Source organism: Pelophylax lessonae (genome assembly GCF_965119305.1).
Source record: "Pelophylax lessonae genome assembly, chromosome: 7".
NCBI lineage: Eukaryota > Metazoa > Chordata > Amphibia > Anura > Ranidae > Pelophylax > Pelophylax lessonae.
In genome coordinates this window covers 36,390,572-36,408,244 of record NC_138774.1, presented here as the reverse complement: position 1 = coordinate 36,408,244, position 17,673 = coordinate 36,390,572, and positions in this window count along the sequence as shown.

The following is a 17,673-nucleotide window of genomic DNA, read 5'->3' as shown; positions in this document are numbered from 1 at the left end:
AAAAAGAGACTCCACGTCCAAGAAGCACATTCAGGCGTTCTAGGAGCATAAATACACATAAAACTTTCTTACTACCTATCACACTTTTCAAGGCCCTAGAGCACCAATACAATGGAAAAGTCCACAAAATGACCCCATTTTGGAAAGCAAACACTCCAACGTATATTCTATGAGGCATTATGGGTCGTTTGAACATATCATTTTTTTCCACAGGTTTTTGGAAAATGTGGGAAAAAAATGAAAACTTTTTTTTTTTTACACAAAGTTGTCAATTTATAGGATATTCCTAACACATAGCATGTACACAGCAAAAATGACACCCCAAAATACATTCTGCCACTCCTCCTGAGTATGGCAATACCACATGTGTGAGACTTTTTCACAGCCTAGCCATATAGAGGGGCCTAACATCCAAGGAGCATCATCATGCATCCTAGCCACTTGCCTAGGCCTATTTTTGACATTTGGTGTTTACAAGCTAAAATCAGTTGTTTTGCTAGAAAACTGCTTAGAACCCCCAAACATTATATATTTTTTTTTAGCAGAGACCCTAGAGAATAAAATGGAGATTATTGCAATATTTTTTATCACACCGTATTTGCGTAGCGGTCTTCCAAACGCAATTTTTTTGGAAAAAATTCACTTTTTTTAATTAAAAAATAAGAAACCAGTAAAGTTAGCTCAATTTTTTTCCAGAATATGAAAGATAATGTTACGCCGAGTAAATAGATACCCAACATGCCATGTTTCAAAATTGTGCACGCTCACGGAATGGTGACAAACTTTGGTACTTAAAAATCCCCATAGGCGACAATTTAAAAATTTCTACAGGTTGCCATCTTTGAGTTACAGAGGAGGTCTAGGGCTCAAATTATTCCCCTTGCTCTAACGATCGCGGCGATACCTCACATGTGTGGTTTGAACACCGTTTACATATGTGGGCGGGGTTTCTGTATGCATTCGCTTCTGCGCGCGAGCTAACGGGGACAGGGCGCTTTAATTTTTTATTTTTTATTTTTTTACTATTTATTTTATTTATTATTTTTTATTTTTACACCGTTTAAAAAAAAAAAAAAAATTGATCATTTTTATTTCTATTAAAAGAAATGTAAATATTCCTCGTAATAGAAATAGGCACGACAGGACCTCTTTTTTGTGAGATCTGGGGTCAAAAAGTCCTCAGATCTCACAAGTACACTAAAAGATATAAAAAAAAAAAAAAAAAAATAATTATAATATAAAATGAAAAAAAAAAAAAAAAAAGGACCTTTAAACCGGTTGCTAGGCAACAACATTTTCCGTAGCTCCGGTCCTCCAAGACCATAGAGTCAAGTGAGGGCAAGCTTGCCCTCACTCGACATCCTGTCTGTGAGGATTCGGGACCGGATCGTTTTCCCCGCTGCCGGCGGGTCCGGTAAGCGGGGAAAAGGACCGGAACGCGTCGGGAGGGGGGGGGGGGCGCCTCTTCCGCCATCCCGGAAGGGTGATCCCACGGCAAATCCGCCGCTGGGACCACCCTTATCGGAAAGCCAACCGTCCACCGTTTAAAAAAATACCAGGGTTATGGCAGCTATCTGCTGCCATAACACCGGTATTTAGGTTTAAATGGAGGACGTATATAAACCTTTTTGGACTTGGACATGGTGGCTGTATGAAGGGTGACAGGTACTCGGGTACTTTGTTGGGCAGGTGACAGGTACTCTGGTACTGATGAGCAGGTGGCAGGTACTCGGGTACTCCGATAGGCAGGTGACAGGTACTCGGGTACTCTGATGGGCAGGTGACAGGTACTGATGAGTAGTACTCACTGACTGATAGGTGATAGGTGATACTGTACTGATGGGTACTGATGATCAGTACTGATACGTGATAGGTACTGATGAGTACTGATGAGTAGTGATGGGTACTGATGAGCAGGCGGCAAGTACTTGGGTACTTCAGGCGTCAGGTACTCTGATAAGCAGGTGGAAGGTACTCGGGTACTCTGATGGGTAGGTGACAGGTACTCAGGTACTCTGATGACGGGTACTCCGTTGACAGGTACTCAAAGTACCCGAGTACCTGTCATCAGAGTACCCGAGTACCTGTCAGAGTACCCGAGTACCCGTCATCAGAGTACCCGTCATCAGAGTACCCGAGTACCTGTCATCAGAGTACCCGAGTACCTGTCATCAGAGTACCCGTCAGAGTACCCGAGTACCTGTCATCAGAGTACCCGTCAGAGTACCCGAGTACCTGTCATCAGAGTACCCGAGTACCTGTCATCAGAGTACCCGAGTACTTGTCATCAGAGTACCCGAGTACCTGTCATCAGAGTACCCGAATACCTGTCACCAGCCCATCAGAGTACCCAAGTACCTGTCATCTGAGTACCTGATGGGCTGGTGACAGGTACTCGGGTACTTTGATGGGCTAGTGACAGGTGCTCTTTATTGGGGGGGGGCAATCAGTGTGTTTAGGGTGCACTGTAGTTGGTAACTAGCTGTTACCACAATCTCCTCCTCACACAGGATCAGTGTGTGAGGAGGAGAACACGGTGACAGCTAGTTACCGTGTTCTCTGTTGACATTTGTGACCGGCTGTGATTGGACACAGCCGGTCACGTGGTAAAGAGCCAATTTCATTGGCTCTTTACCTAGATCGGGGATCGACTCTGTCCGAGGGACGAGCCTCGTCCCCGATCGCTGCTCTGCGCGCCCCCGGGGGCGCGCATTGCAGAGAGAACGAGCGGCTCGTGCTGGAGCCGCTCATGTGATCGGCTGTGATTGACACAGCCGATCACATGGTAAACAGCCAATTTCTATTGGCTTTACCTTGATCAGGGATGGGCTATGTCCGAGGGACAAGCCTCATCCCTGATCGCGCCGCTGCGCGCCGCCGGGGGCGCGCAGTAGCAGCTAGAACGGGCCGACGTCATATGACGGCGGCCCGGATCTAGACAACCACTTTGCCGACGTCATTTTACATGACTCGGTATGGAAGTGGTTAAACTCCTGGGATATTGATCTGGTCACTTAAGTAGCGGAGGGGGTTGTTAATGAAATTAACAACAGGTTTACTAGATGGGCAACATTGAGACAACACCCAAAACAGGAATGGTTTTACAGGTGGAGGCCACTGGATTTTTTTTCCCTATTCATCGTTTCTGACTGTTTTTCACTAGTTCTGCATTTGGCTAGGGTCAGTGTCACTACTGGTAGCATGAGGGGGATGCCTGGACCCCATAGAAGTTGCACAGGCAGTCCAAATCCTCCAGGATGGCACATCAATATGTGCCATTGCCAGAAGGTTTGCTGTGTCTCCCAGCACAGTCTCAAGAGCATGGAGGAGATTCCAGGAGACAGGCAGTTACTCTAGGTGAGCTGGACAGGGCCATAGAAGGTCTAGCCCATCAGCAGGTCCGGTATCTGCTTCTTTGTACAAGGAGAAACAGGATACAAAACAGGAAAAGAGAGCCTGATGGGACTTTAAATGAGGAGGACTCAATGTGTCATTAAAATGCAATGCATCTGGTTTATTTGTAAAACCGTGTGTAGAATAGTAGCCATATAAATACATATCCAAGTAAAACATCATTACATGAGCATACTAATGCAAATTATCAGTGAAATATGACATGGTAATAACAGTTTGCACATAAATACATTTTGAACGTTGAACTCAACGCGTTTCATGGGTCTCATTGCCCAATCATCAGGAGTATGTGTAATATAGCATATCTGGAAATATAATAAATGTTGTTAGTCGACATGCAGAGTGAATGACAGATTGGGCATGGATACTCAATAAATGTAAGACCCAAGTGGGGAGGCACCATACTCACATACAAAGTCATGTCATCTTGCTTAAAAACAGCGCTACCATACGATGGCAGACAATATGTCCAAAAGGGGGCTGAAGGAGCAGGAACCCAAAGGGATGCTACACCGGATCAGGGGTGAGGATGTGCCTTAAAGTGGAGTTCCACCCTAAAATTATACTTACCTCCATCTTCTCGCTCCGGGTCACCTGAAAAACAAATGGATAATCGCAATTTTTTTTTTTTTTTACTTACCTTGTTTTAGAAGAAAATATACTTACCTTACTTCCTCTTCCTCCCCTCGGCGGCCACAGCGATTTGTCACTTCCTGGCATGCAATGATTCCTGGGAGCTGAACGTCATCACTCCTAGGAATCAATGCGCCTGCACCGGCCCCGACGTCAGTTCCGGAGCAGGCGCTGTCATACCTTGCAAAACAGCTTCTGGGCATGCCTAGAAGCTGTGCAGGGATGACGCTGAGGCACCGGAAGTGACGGCGGGGCCGTCGCAGTGCATCGTGGGACCGAAGAAAACGGAAGAGGACACAGAAGAGGATCGCGCTGGCTTCAAGCTGCCCACACCTGAGATGGCAGTGCTGGAGAATACATTTTCAAGGCAAGTATTTCTTCTTGCAGGTAAGTGCAACCCGGGACAGATCAGAGGCTATCCATTGTAGAATGCACTAGCCCTGACTGTCCCGGGGGTATTTTTATTAAAAAAAACGTTCACTGGGTGGAACTCCGCTTTAATATGTGAAGAGTGTTTGAGTATCTCCAATTTAACCAGTCTCAGAAACAAAGTTGGATATATATATGTATGTGTGTAAATAAGTATGCAATTCTATCATCCTAGATGATAGCTGGAAAGTATCAAGTATCAAAATATATTCCGCATGTAGATACATGGATATGGATCAAAAGATGGAGACATATTCAGGAGTTTTGACAGGCAGGAAGAATACAAATGAAGTAACCAGGTACTAAAAGGGGGGGGGGGTTGTGTATGGACATAGACCCCCATGGGAAGCAGTGAAAAGGGTGTGGGTAGGAACAGTGCTGGATATAAACCAGAGACCAAGGTGTGGGAGACAAGAAACAGGTGAAAATAGAGAAAGACATGAATAAAAACAGTGAATAGGTATCAATACGAAATAGCTGTGTACCCACCATGTGGCGACTGAGAAATCATGTCTGGTATCCACCCTGATTTCGTGAAATGTGGCCACCTATCCTGTCTATATACCTCTCCTTTTATATCTGGTGGAGCACAGCGGGTCCCGCCCCTAAGAATGCAAATAAAGTCAACAGGTGCTTGAGGGGGGAGGTGTGTGGACATAAACCTCCATAGAAGCAGTAAAAAGGGTGTGGGTAGGAACAATGGTGGATATAGACCAGGAACCAAGGTGTGAGAGAGAAGAAACAGGTGAAGTAAAGAAAGACATATAAAAGCAGTGAATAGGTATAAATGCGATATGGCTGTGTGCCCACCATGTAGCAACTGGTAAATCATGTCCAGTATCCACCCTGTGTTCAGGGCCCATGCTAGACTATTTTAAACCCTAGGCAAGATCAGCTACTTGCGCCCCCCTCAAAAAAAAAAAATAAAAGGGAAGGGGTTAAAAATTCCTCCACGTCATACCCAGTGACCCTGATCTGATGGCTCCTCCATGTTATGCTTTCATACCCAGTGACCCCCCATGTCACACCCGGGGACCCTAATGTCCCTCCGTATCACACCCAGGGACTTTGATGTTTTTCCATGTCACACCCTAGGACCCCAATATTCCTCCATGTCATGCTGTCATATCCACTGACCCTAATGTTCCTCCATGTCACACCCAGGGACCCCCGTGTTCCTCCATGTCACACCCAGGGACCCCTGTGTTCCTCCATGTCATGCTGTCATACCCACTGACCCCAATGTTCCTCCATGTCACACCCAGGGACCCCCGTGTTCCTCCATGTCATGCTGTCATACTCGGTGACCCCAATGTTCCTATATGTCAGACCCTGATGTTTTTCCATGTCACAGTTGGGGACCCTGATGTTCCTCCATGTCACACCTGGGGACCCTGATGTTCCCCTGTGCCACACTTGGGGACCCCAATCCCCCATGGCACACCCAGGGACCCCAATTCCTCATGGCTCACCTGGTGACCCCAAACACCTGTTACACCCAGTGACCCCTATTCTCCATGTCACACCTGGTGACTCTGATTCCCCATGGCACACCTGGTGACCCAGATTCCCTTTCACACCAGGGATGCTCCATGTAACACCCAGGGACCCCGATCCCCTGTTCTGGGGACACTAGCTGGGCAGTATGAAGAGAGCGGCCCGCACTCTGCCCTCCTTCACTGTGATCCTGCTGATTCCTTCTCCCAGGACGCTCCTCTCCTGGACCACAGTGCTCACCACAGCTCCAACCTGGCTCCTGGTGGAGGGAAAAGCAGCCCTCTTTAGGTTGATAATTTTAATTTCCATCAAACGATGTGGCATCCTTTCATTCCTAACACATTACCCAGTCCATATCAGTATGGATATCCAGCATGATATGTGTCCACATTGAGATCTGATGTGTTTTCAAAGAGTTCCTTAAATTTTTTTGAGCAGTGTATATCAATGGAACCCTCAACTTATGTAAACCCAAGGAGCCCCCCAAACCTAAACTCACCCAAAGAACCATCAACTTACACCCAATGGATGCCCAAATGATATATACCCAAGGAACTCTCAACATACATTGACTTAGATACTACCAAGTAACCCCTGGTTTTATGTACACCCAAAGAATCCTCATAATCTCACACATTTTATACACACAAGGTACCTTTACATATACCCAAGAAGCCCTAAACCTACATACACCAAAGGAACCCTAAACTTAGGTAAATTCAAGGAACCCTTCACTTATATACACCCAAGGAACCCCCAACTTATATACAACAAAGGAAACCTTAACTTACATCTTTGAGCCTGGGTTCAGACTGGGGCCGCTTAAAGTCGCCCGACTCTGAAGCTGCCCCGTGCAGCGCGACTTCAGCAGGGCTTGCATACAACTTCTCTAATAGAAGTCAATGCAAGTCGCCCCCAAAGTAGTGCATTAACGTTTTTCTAAGTCGGAGCGACTTGAGTTGCTCCGATTAGAACGGTTCCATTGCAATGAATGGAGCGCGACTTGTCAGGCGGCTAAGTCTCCAGTGTGAACCGGGGCTGAGTGTGTATGACAGTATCAAAAACAGAGCTCAGCAGTAAAAACTCTGTTTAGTCCTGATCATAAAAAAAATCTGTGCAAATCCACTGCATAATCACTTTAACCACTTGCCGACCGCTCACATGGGTACTACTGCGGCAAAGTGGCTCGTTATCATCCAGCGGCGTAGACCTACGTCGCTGGACTCCTCCCCTTGTGGGCGGCGTGCCCGCCGCCGTAGGCTCGCTCCCACTGTATTCAGTTACAGCGGGAGTCGGGCCAGAGGAGGAGCGGCGGTGATCACCGCCGCTCTTCCCCGATCATCGGGCATCGAGTGTAGAGATCCGCCCGCTTGTGTAAACAAAGCGGGCGGATCTCCTAAGTGACAGGCAGGGACAGATTACAGGATTCAGCATAGCTGAACCTGCGATCTGTGCCTGTGTCACTCAGTCACCTCCCCCCACACATGTCAGTAAGCACCAGGCATACATTAACCCCTTGATCACCAATAAAAGTTAACCCCTTCCCTGCCAGTGTCATTTTTACAGTAACAGTACATATGTATAGCACTGATTACTGTAGTAATGTCACTGGTACCCCCAAAAGCATCAAAAATGTCAGTCAAGGGTCCGATCTGTCCGCCGCAATGTCGCAGTCCCGCAAAAAAAATCGCAGATCCCCGCCATTACTCGTTAAATAAAAAAACCATAAAAAATTACATACATTTCCCATAGTTAGTAGATGCGATAACTTTTGCGCAAACCAATCAAAATACGCTTATTGCGATTTTTTTTACCAAACATATGTAGCAGAAAACAAATTGGCCTAAAATGTTAAAAAATTTTGATTTTTAAATTTTTTTTGGGGGGGGGGGGGATTTTATATAAAAAATTTTAAAAAATATTGTTATTTTTTCAAAATTGTCGCTTTTTTTGTTTATAGCGCAAAAAGTAAAAATCGCACAGGTGATCAAATACCACCAAAAGAAAGCACTATTTGTGGGGAAAAAAGGACATACATTTAATTTGGGTACAGCATCGCACGACCGCGCAATTGTCCGTTAAAGTAACGCAGTGCCGAATCGCAAAATATGGCCTGGTCAGGAATGGGGTAAAATCTTCCGGTCTTAAAGCGGTTAAAAATACGCTCATTGAGAATTTTTTTGTCAAAGACATGTAGCTAAATACATTTTGGCCTAAATATACGACAAAAATTAAATATTGGATATTTTTTAACTGTCAAAGTAGAAAAATATTGTTATTTTTTCAAAATTGTCGCTTTTTTTTAATATCGCAAAAAATGAAAAGCGCAGAGGTGATCAAATACCACCAAAAGAAAGCTCTGTTTGTGGGAAAAAAAGGATGTAAATTTCGTTTGGTACGGCGTTGCATGACCGCGCAATTGTCAGTTAAAGTCGCACAGTGCCGAATCGCAAAAAGTGGCCTGGACGTAAAGCAGGAAAATCCTCCGGTGGTAAAGTGGTTAATTTCCCCTTCACAGATTTAGGCTATGTTCACAGTATGGTATTTGGAACATGTTTTCTTTCATCTTCTGTCCAGCCCACGCTTTTATCACTCCTTCAGCAAGGGGCAGTGCTGTATGTAAAGCTTAAAGGATAAGTTGACCTTTAGAACATGTAACATGTTCCACTAGTTTATAGGGTGGAGCATGTAACATTTTCTAGCATCTGCATCTTCTCCCACCAATCCCCCTCCGCTCTGTGTGACAGTGGGAGGGGGATCCTATGCCAGCACCTGCTGTCAAAATTTGAAAAGAGTGCATCAGTGCGGGACTCCGCCCATACTGCCATGTCATTCAATAACAGTTTCCTGTGAATGAATAGACTACCAGCATCCATTGTGGCAGACGACTTATAGTTCTCAATGAACTACAACGGCACTGGTAAGCGCTCTCATATTTAATTGATCTTCTTGCTCTCAAGCAGGGCCGGGACAAGGGGTGGGCAGGAGGGCAGCTGCCCTGGGCACTGTGGTATCATGTGAGATGGGAGGGAGATTTGGGGGGGAGAGGATTTGTTATGGAAGGAGGAATTTGGAGGGCAACAGGGGGTAAGTATGGTTTGAGGATGGGAAATTAGGGGGGAGTGTGCAAAGAGTGGTAATTTAGGGGGATTAGTATTGGGGGGTGAAGATTTGTGCTAGGTGGGCGGATTGATGGGGGTATTGGTGCTGAGAGGGGGGATTGGAGTAGGGCTGCGGAATATAATCGAAAGATCGATGCATCGCGATTCGACCCTTCGCGATTCTGCATCAATGCGGGTTGCCGGCATAATCGATTAGGAAATGACGTCATCAGCCGCGGCCACGCCCTATCGCGCAAGGGAGAAAAAATCACAAGATCGGCAGCTGATTGGTGGGTTAGTGGCGGGAGCTTAATAAAAAGGCTCCGCCCCTCCCCTTCCGTCTCTTTGACCCGGGCCGAGGCGCAGCAAGACATCCCCCACGTGTATCGGCGTCCCACCTGCGGCCTTGCAGCCAAGAAGCCAGCCAGCCAGCCAAGCCACAAGCCAGTCCACACTCCACACACAGGAGCCCCAAGTGCGTCCCCATCGCAGCCAGCCAGCGCCGCCAGCCTCACCTCACCGTAGCCTATAGGCCCAGCCGCCACGCCACTGCCAGTGACGCCAGCCGCCCGCCACAGAGCCCAGAGAGCAGCACAGCACCTGTCCTCCTCTGCAATGCAGTGCACAACAACAACCCACACAGTCACACAGCAGGTATGTAGTCCGAACAAATAATTGTGTAATCATTCATGGGGGTCTCGTCTGTATCTCTGGGGGATGTCTGTGATGGGGGGGGCCTGGGACAGGGGACGGTCTGTCGGGGCCCGGGGGTACTGTTCTGCTGTGGCAGTCTGGCAGCCAGGGGGCTCTCTCTGAGTGTCAGTGGGGGCCTGGGGGTCTCTGTCAGTGTCAGCTGTGGGGGTCTGGGCAAGGGGGGACTCACTCAGTGTTTGTCAGTGCTGTGGGGGATTGGGGAAGGTGTGGGACATCCAGGTCTCTGTCAGTGTCAGCTGTGGGGGTCTGGGCAAGGGGGGGGACTCACTCTCAGTGTTTGTTAGTGCTGTGGGGGATTGGGGAAGGTGTGGGACATCCAGGTCTCTGTCAGTGTCAGCTGTGGGGGTCTGGGCAAGGGGGGGGACTCACTCTCAGTGTTTGTCAGTGCTGTGGGGGATTGGGGAAGGTGTGGGACATCCAGGTCTCTGTCAGTGTGTCAGGCTGCAGTGTCAGCTCAGCTGTGGGGGGAGGGGGGTCTCTGTCAGTGTCACTGTCACAGGCAGCTGTGGGGTAAGGGGGGGCCCCGGGGGTTTTGGCTCAGTGCATGCATAAGGGAGTCTGACAGACAGACAGTCATATTTTATGAAAGATGTTGCTTGGTTGACTTGTTGCGGCTTAGTTTACAAGTTTTTTTTTTTTAGTTTTTTTTAAACACTGACAGAGTTTGGCAACTTACGTCATCCGTCTCCGTCACATACGTGGTAGTATGGTAATGGCAGAAGGAGAAAAAGATCGAGAGATAAAAAATGCACCTAGCGTTTTAAGAGCAAACATCTGGGCACATTTCGGATTTTACGAACACACAGGGAAGCGTGAGTTGGACAAGACACACGCCGTATGTAAAGCCTGTCACACAAAAATGAAATACCTAGTGTAAGGGATTAGCTCGGTGGTAGGCGTATGGGTGACCCCTTTGGGGGTGCGTTTTCACAGAGAGATAGCCGATTAGAGGTTGAAAACAAGACTGATTTATTCATGCAATTTACTTAACACAATTGCAAGCATCAAAACAGCCAAAATAAAATAAAAGACAAAATAAATCCTTGCCTCTGTGGGCGGCTACCTTCTCACAGCTGGAACCTACCTAAGAAGTCTTTCCAACCTACTGTTGGGCCGACACTGCTGATCCTACAGCAGACACTCAAATGTCCATTTGTTTGCTTTTCACACAGCACAAACATTGTCCATTGAACATGTCCCTTTGTTTTCTTTCACACAGCACATGTTCATTTATAACAGGATCCTTTACTCTTCAGATTCTTCACATTGAACACAGTTCATTTAACAGGTCCCTTTACTCTTCACACTCTTCACATGGAACACTTTGTCTTCTCACCTTTGAGACGTCTTCACTCGTGGTTACCCTCCTTAGCTTCACATCGCTGTAGGGGGTCTTCTCCCATGCTCACCAGCTTGTCGGGAGGCACACATCCGACTGTCCCCCTCTCCCAGCCCACACGGCGACAGGAGGCAGCAGTCCTTCTCCCATGCCCACACGGCGTCGGGAGGTACACGTATGTCTGCCTTCCTCTCCCAGCCCACACGGCGACAGGAGGCAGCACTCAATAGATTTTCTCTGGACAAATTATAGAGGCCTTGATCTCCTCATTCTGAACAGCTGAATGGTTTTCAACTTCCTGCTGGCTCTCTCTGCAGCCAACACCCTATAGTATCAGTGAACTTTCAAAGCAGGTGGGAATGTGTCTCCACTCAGTGACTACATTCCCAGATTTACCTGACTTCCTGTCACATACCCCCCCCTCTTGTTTCAACCCTAGGGTTGGGACACATATTTCCAGGCACGCATGTGTCAGGCACTGCTGACTCACTGATAAGCCTCCTATTATCCTCAAGCTTCCGGATGAAACTGTTTTGTCATCTTCATTGACAGATTTCTCATAAATGCCACACAGTTTGTCTCTCATCTCATATACACATTCTTCAACTGCATTTTTGGCATCATTTTGCTCCTTCTCGTTTCTGTCATCTTCATTGACAGCTTTCTCATAAATGTCAGACAGCTTGTCCCTCATAACCGTCTGTCCAATCCACCATGGAGGACCGTGATCCATAGGCAACTCAATTGGGCTAGTCTTAATGTCTTCAACATTCTTAAGACGCCTCTCTCTGCAATCCATAAATGTTTTCCACAAAACTTTGAGAACCTTTGCTTCACTAAGCTTTGTTCCAAGTAGGGACTCTTGACATCCCTCTGTGACTTGAGTTGCCTCTCCATACAGCTGTACACAATCATTGACTTTTTGTTGTAAAAGGGAATGATCTTCCTTCTTGAGCTTTGCTTGCTCTAAGATGCTGTGCAGAGGATTTTCCAATTGAGACAACAGGCTGTCACACATTTCTTCAAAGTGACCCCTGTTCCTTTTCCCAGAGATATCAATATCATTCACCAAACATTTCATATTCATAGGCAGATCTGAAGCATTTGCACTCATCAACTTCTTAAACTTTTCGCCCTCCTGAGCGAGTCGCAGTAAAGGCCTACTATTTGATTTGATATTCAGTTTATATTTCTTGCCAAACTCTTCACAGAAGTAGCCAACCAGAACATCATCAAATTTCCTTCCACCAACATAGGGGTTAAAGGCAACAACACAGTTGAACCCAGCGATCTGGGTGGTATCCATTATAGACCTCCTCTCTGCATCAGTGAAGAAGCATGGAACTGCAACACATTCTTTTACAGGTTTCTTCAATGCACTTTCTGCTGAACTATTTGACCGCTCAAGGTCACCTAGTTCTTTTTCTCTATCTGAATTCCACATGGAATGCATCTCAAGATCACGATCAAACTTCTGCCACCCGTCTTTCACCAGTTCCATTTTGGAAACACTCCCTGAAAGGCACTTATTCATTTGCTTCACGTTTTCACCAACAGCCTTAGTTTTCCCCACTAGGTTTTCAGCCTGAACTGAGAAATCATCACATTTCTTACTCAGCTCCTTTGTTTGCTGAAGTTCTAATGATACATTTTCCAATGCTTGAAGTTTTTGAAGGAACGGTTTATTCCAAAGGGGTGATTCAAGCCACATGTCATCACATTTCTGAGGCTCACTCAGGACAGACCCCAAAACACTGATCCTTTTAAAAACTGCATCAGGCACACTATCCCCTCTTTGGGACAGATCCTCTGTTGCCTGGAATTCCTCTTCCAGTTCCTGCAACGGAATCTTCATCTCTTCTACTTGCTGTTCTAAGGCTCGCTTAGACTTTTCTATCTCCTGAACGCTTTTCACAACATCATCCTTGGAGCTGACCAATTCTTCCATTTCTGTACGCAGCTGTTTGTTAACACTTTCTAGTTCAGCCTTACACTCTAGAGCTTCCTCCAAAGAGCGAGCCAAGAACAGGGCTTTGCTCTCGTTATCACGCACCTCCGTTTCTGCACGTGCGCGTTCTTCTGCATATTTTGCAGACACAGTCTTCTCTTCACCAAGCATCTGATCAAACTTCTTTTTCACATCTTCAACACACTGTAATGAACCAACGCTTTCTTCCATGCGTTTTTTCATATCCGCTATCTGAGCTTGCAATGTTGCGACTTGCTCGGATAGGTTTTTCTTTGCTTCCGCCTCCTCTTTTAATTGTTCCAGGAAGCCATTTTTCTCATCTTCCATTTGTTTGAGCTTTGTGCTAAAACTCAGCCTTTGACACCTCTCTTCCTGTAAGAGTTCCTGCGTGTCTTGCAGCTGCGATTCCAAGATAGAAAAATCTTCCGCAATTTCTCTAGATTTGCTGTCTGCTTGAGAAAGCTGATTTGTAACATTGTCCAGCTCAACCTGCAGTCGGTTTGCCTTCTCTGACAGCTTAGCACACAATCGGTCACCTTCTGACACCTTCACTTGCGATTCCAGAAGCTGTGCCTCTACTTTTTCCCTCTTATGTTCACAATCTCCTTTTCCCTGCATAAGAGCCTTCACCTCATTGGCTAGTTTCTGGGAATGAGACTGTAATTCTGCCACACAGGCTTCTTTCTCCTTTAACTGCTGCTGGAAACGTTGGGCTTCACCTTTCCAACTTTCACAGTCTGCACGTAATTCATCTACCACATTGCTCAAAGTGGTGAGCTCATACACAGTACTCAGTAATTTAGCCTCTCTTTCACTTTTCTCGTTGTCGCTGAGAGACAATGTCGTTTTCAGAGCGACATTCTGTTCCTGCGACTCCTGCAGGTCTATTTTTGTAACTTCCAAACACTGAAGACTTTTTTCCAGCTGATTACGCAACTCCAACATTTCACACATGCTTTGCTTCTGCAAAGTCTGAATTTCACTTTCCTTTTCCATGAGGATGGTATCTTTCTCCATTATAGTCTCTCTGCGTTTTTGCAACTCGACCAAAAGAAGAGCAGTGGATTCTTCCCACTGTGACACATGAGACTTGAGTAGTTCATTCGTTTCCTGCAAGTTTCTATGCTCCATTTTAAGCAATTCCAAGGCTTGTTCCTTTTCTTCCATTTTCCGTTGCAAGGCATCCAACTCAGCCCTGCACACATACTCGGTTTCTTCCAAACCGATGGCCTCCATTGGCTGCTGGCGTCTCTGTTTCCAGCCTGCCATGCTCTCTTGGTGATCCTTTTGTTGAGCTGCAAAGCTCCGTTGTTTCAGCATCTCCCCCATTTTGGGTTTACTTTTCATCTGAGAACCCTGCGTCTCCATAGCAGTTTCATTTGCCCCAGTGTTGCTAGGGACAACAACTTTTCTCTTTAGCCGATTCCGTTCAGGCATGGATGGGGCTGGTTCAAATGGTAGCATCCCCTCCATCCATAGAATCCGGTCTCTCATTTCATCTATCTTTGCATTTTTCAGGCGTTTGGATCGCCCCATCTTCAATAACTCCACAAACAAATTTTTCACAGTCCAGCAAAAAATTTTCAGACCATTGTCTCTTTAACACATGTAGTTTTTCTCTCTCTTGCAAGATCTCTTTTCCTGCACACACAGTTTGTGCAGTCACTTGCACCAGACACAACAAAGTTCATCAAATAATTTTGAGACCGCTGTCTCTTTAAAACACTTTTTTTTTTTTTTTTTTCTGTCAGGATCTTCTCTCCTGCACACATAGATTGTGCAATCTCATGCACCAGATAAAGTTCATCAAACATTTGCACTTCCTTGCAGGGATCTCTGCTTATGCCCACTGCATACCTCCACCATATGTAAGGGATTAGCTCGGTGGTAGGCGTATGGGTGACCCCTTTGGGGGTGCGTTTTCACAGAGAGATAGCCGATTAGAGGTTGAAAACAAGACTGATTTATTCATGCAATTTACTTAACACAATTGCAAGCATCAAAACAGCCAAAATAAAATAAAAGACAAAATAAATCCTTGCCTCTGTGGGCGGCTACCTTCTCACAGCTGGAACCTACCTAAGAAGTCTTTCCAACCTACTGTTGGGCCGACACTGCTGATCCTACAGCAGACACTCAAATGTCCATTTGTTTGCTTTTCACACAGCACAAACATTGTCCATTGAACATGTCCCTTTGTTTTCTTTCACACAGCACATGTTCATTTATAACAGGATCCTTTACTCTTCAGATTCTTCACATTGAACACAGTTCATTTAACAGGTCCCTTTACTCTTCACACTCTTCACATGGAACACTTTGTCTTCTCACCTTTGAGACGTCTTCACTCGTGGTTACCCTCCTTAGCTTCACATCGCTGTAGGGGGTCTTCTCCCATGCTCACCAGCTTGTCGGGAGGCACACATCCGACTGTCCCCCTCTCCCAGCCCACACGGCGACAGGAGGCAGCAGTCCTTCTCCCATGCCCACACGGCGTCGGGAGGTACACGTATGTCTGCCTTCCTCTCCCAGCCCACACGGCGACAGGAGGCAGCACTCAATAGATTTTCTCTGGACAAATTATAGAGGCCTTGATCTCCTCATTCTGAACAGCTGAATGGTTTTCAACTTCCTGCTGGCTCTCTCTGCAGCCAACACCCTATAGTATCAGTGAACTTTCAAAGCAGGTGGGAATGTGTCTCCTCTCAGTGACTACATTCCCAGATTTACCTGACTTCCTGTCACACTAGGGAATACTACGAACTTGAGAAACCATGTTAGCCGTTTTCACTCTGAGTTAGTAACACCTGTCGCCACCAGCAGTTCCACCACTGCCAAGGAAAGACTGCTAGACCAAGATCAGCCAAGAATTGATGCCATACTGTCAACTTATCCGCCCAACTCAGAAAAAGGGAAGAAACTAATCAAAGCTGTGGCAGCTTTCATCGCCAAGGACCTACGGCCTTACTCAGTTGTGGACAACGCCGGGTTTCGCTACCTTGTGAAGACGCTAGAGCCACGTTATAAGATCTCATCACGCAGTCACTTTACAGAAAACGTTATACCTGCACTCTACCACGACACCAAAGCTCAGGTACTTGCGTCAATGAACCAAGCCAGTCGAGTCGCAATAACGTGTGATTCATGGACTTCAGTCACAACGGAGTCCTATGTTACAATAACAGCACATTACGTTACTAAGGACTGGCAGGTCTTGTCACATGTGTTGCAAACAAGAGCCATTTATGAGTCTCACACAGGTGCTCATCTGGCAGAGCTACTGTCTCATGTCGGGGAAGAATGGCAGCTGTCTGATAAATCTGTAGTGCTTGTGACCGACAACGCGGCGAACATGATAGTTGCAGCTCAAGTTGGTAAATTTCCTCATGTTAAATGTTTTGCCCATACACTCAATCTTGCATGTCAGCGGGCACTGAAACGGGCCACGCTCTCCAGGCTTCTCGCCAGAGTGCGACGAATATCCACATTCTTCCATCGCAGCACTAGAGCAAGCCACTGTCTAAAAGAGAAACAGAAATGTCTGGGCCTGAAGAATCATAAGCTAATAACTGATGTGCCAACAAGATGGAACAGCGCATATGACATGGTCGAGAGGTTCTTAGAACAACAACCCGCAGTTTGTGCCACCTTGCTGTCTCCAGAAGTCAGAAAAGGAGAGTCTGATCTCTGCACTCTCAATGAAACAGATGTGTCAAATGCAGAGGACACTGTGAGTGCATTAAAGCCAATGAAGGATGCAACCTTGCTGATGTCAGAAGAGCGCAACCCAACAGTGTCTCTCATTGCCCCTCTAAATGCACAACTGCTCCAGAGCATGACAGACACCATGGGAGACACAGCCATGACCCATGAGATCAAGAATGCCATCAAAACAGATCTCCTGAAGAGGTACAGCAGTGAGGCAGAGAAGAAGATCCTTCATACAGCCTCTGCACTGGATCCTCGCTTTAAAGGACTGCCTTTTATTCTCACAGAGGAGGAGAGATCGGAGATATACAGAGGAGTGACTGAGGAGGCTGCATCTTTGGAGGTAATTAGAATTTCATCATGTTTCCTGCCAGACAGCTAGAAGCTCAGCTACATTGTGTTGTGTAATAACATGCCCTGATTCACTGATGCGGTGTGGGAAGTGGAACTGTATGGTATGGATTACCATGCAGTTTCCCACACCTCATCAATGAATCACACTCTTAGTCAGTTCAGCTCTTCTTATACTATTATCTTTTGTTCAAACACACAGATTACATCTAATAGAAGGACAAATGTGGATGAAGTGCCTAGGGAAAAAGCAACTGTGGAAGAAGAAACAACACCCATTGAGGACAGCCATTCTCCTCCCAAAAAAAAGGCCACAACATCGCTGCTCATGACTTTGCTGGGGCAGTCTTTCACTGATGGTGCAATAGAACCTAAGACCCCCTATGCCAAGGCAGAAGACGAAATGGAAAAATATTGTAAAGCCCCACCTCTGCCTCTCACTGAGGACCCTTTGAAATGGTGGCGTGAGCATGAGGTCATATTCCCCCTCCTCTCTCAGCTGTCAAAGCACTTCTTGT